This window comes from Pteropus vampyrus, unplaced genomic scaffold, assembly GCF_000151845.1.
Source record: "Pteropus vampyrus isolate Shadow unplaced genomic scaffold, Pvam_2.0 Scaffold5472, whole genome shotgun sequence".
Taxonomy (NCBI): domain Eukaryota; kingdom Metazoa; phylum Chordata; class Mammalia; order Chiroptera; family Pteropodidae; genus Pteropus; species Pteropus vampyrus.
The window spans coordinates 5,866-8,128 of record NW_011894253.1 but is presented as its reverse complement, the minus strand read 5'-3'; the positions used below and the strand labels follow the sequence as shown (position 1 = coordinate 8,128).

Here is a 2,263-nt window from a genome sequence, read left to right as displayed (position 1 = left end):
GGAAAAACACTCAATAAATATGTGTTGAGTGATTCATTATTGAACCCTTTGGTTTCTGTATTCACACTTTTATTCAGTTCTTCTTTGTTAATTTTTATTCTAAATCCAAGGCACATTTTATAAAAACTTTTATTACAACCCAGTGAAAATAACTAACGGCACGAATGAGGAATGAAAGAACCAGATAATACAAGGATTATAGTCATATTTCCCTTGAAAGCATAAAATAGCTAAGAAACTGATTCGCTCTCACCAAAAAGAACCTTCTGGGGCTGCAGCAATATAAGGAAGACGAGAACATATCTGCTTCCTGCGTACGGACAACTGTAATGTAGACTCAACTAATGTAGACGGCGCGACCCTCAGACGAGCCTGAATTGCATTGTATTCTTACCCTCTATGTGTTTTTAAGGAGGTTTGTAAGAGAACAAATGGTTCGAACAGGAGTTTAAGCAAATAGTTCATCTACTTTAAGGGAAAGTGGCAGACCTTGCTGGCTGCCCACTCATCTGCATTTTCTTCCCTCTTTTCCAAAGTCCTTACAGCTCAAGGTGCTTGTATTACCCAGCAGGGGACAATGAGCGGAAAGTGGAGGGCGATGGGGCTGTTTTTCTAATGAAAAAGGCCAAGCTCAGCCGGCAGGCAACTCGTGCCCTGTCCCTGGTCCCCGTTCCTTAGACTTGCAGGTAGATGCAATACCCGGAGTTGGAAGCGGCCAGTTTGCGGCCGCAAGGATGCAAACCACATGGCGAGAATGGTGGGCCGGGAAGCTGGAAGAGGCCTCTGGATGGCTACACACCAGCCCTGACCTGCCACTTCCGACCTGAACTGCCGCTTCGGCCCTTCTGGAAACCAGTGCTGTCCGCTTTCCGTTACGTGCAGCCTGACGGAATCCTGACCGACAGAAAAAACTCTGAGGACCCCGTTCGTGCGGTTTGATGCTGACGTTACAGACACGCCGTAAACAAAACTTTTCTCTCTGGTTGTATGTTTCAGCCTGCGCCACTCTATCAGCCTGCTTCGTATCACTATTATTAACTATAAAATGTCATTTAAAAAAAATAATGCATAATTTAAAAATTTTCAGACGTAACCCACATTTATATGATTGTAGAATTACTTTCATCTCAGAATCTAAGTATCATTTTTTCGTTCTCCGTCAAAATCTATGTAAAGCAGCGTTTACCTTGGCATGTGAGCACGTGAGTTTCGTAGTCATAGAAACCAGGCTCACATCCTGGCTCCGCCCCTTCCACGCTCCGCGACCCTGATGGGTTACTCTAGTTCTTCTCCCACCATCCCGTCCATCCCCGGCTTCCACATCCATCCTGGCGGTGACCGCACCACCCTGAAATCGCGAATCTGCTTGTCTTTCTCCTCGGCCGAACAGTGAACGCTTTGAAACCAGGGACAGTATCTTAAACGACCCTCTCCTCCCAGTTTTGAGCTCAGAGCCTACCACCTGGAAGATGTTACATGGAATTTGTTGAATATGTAAGTAAACAATTCTGAAACCGTAACTGACCAATCGGCTTTCTAAATACGACACGTCCCCACAAAGGGCGTTTAGAAGATGGAATTTGAAGGGGTGGGAGGGAGCTGGAGAGTGACTGCCGTGAGCCGCCAGAGGGAGGGCATTCCCTACGGGGAAGGGTTTCCCCAAAGCGTCACCGCCATGGACCCTCCAGTGGAAAGGCCATGTGCTTCTCCGTCCCTGTCTTACTGCTTCTGAGGGCAACACGTGGGAATTTAAGAGGCTACTCAGTGGAATTCAAAGTCATTTTGAAATAAACGGATCCGTTGGACCCAGAGTCCGTTGCATTCCTTTGGCTTGGCTTTCTTCCTCTGCATCTGTGGAGGACGCTGTGCCTTGGCCCGGATGGCGTGGAGGGAGGTGGAGCCCCCTTCTCCACACAGACAGCTCTGGTGTGAGCATTGCGGAGTTGTGTGCCGTGTGCACCTGGGCCACCAGATGGGAAGTGGGCCAGACGGAACCGGGAGAGGTCCCTCTCCCACGACAGAGAGAGTAGACGGCTTCTCTGAGACAAGAATCCACAACACCGACGGAACAGCCGTGTCCTCTCAAAACACAAAAACGAAGCCCACAACTCCTCCAGGAACCGCGAAGGGAAGAGATAGCCCATGAGTGACATCTGAGGTTCCTGCTGAGAACTTTTCTATCAGGCGTGGGACAAACCGCCTCCCGCGTTCTCTCTCACGGCTGCCTGGCGAGATGGGCACCGCGGTTACCTCCGTTCACAGG

The 2,263-nt window shown here is 49.1% G+C and overlaps 1 long non-coding RNA gene across 1 annotated transcript in view; it reads right to left on the bottom strand.

The window, feature by feature from the left end:
* Positions 1 to 72: 72 nt before the first annotated feature.
* The window catches only part of LOC111734769, a 4,810-nt gene continuing 2,619 nt past the window's right edge, over positions 73 to 2,263 (bottom strand). Inside the window, exon 2 of the long non-coding RNA XR_002778586.1 lies at positions 73 to 823. This is a non-coding gene — a long non-coding RNA (uncharacterized LOC111734769). The remainder of the gene's footprint in view (positions 824 to 2,263) is intronic.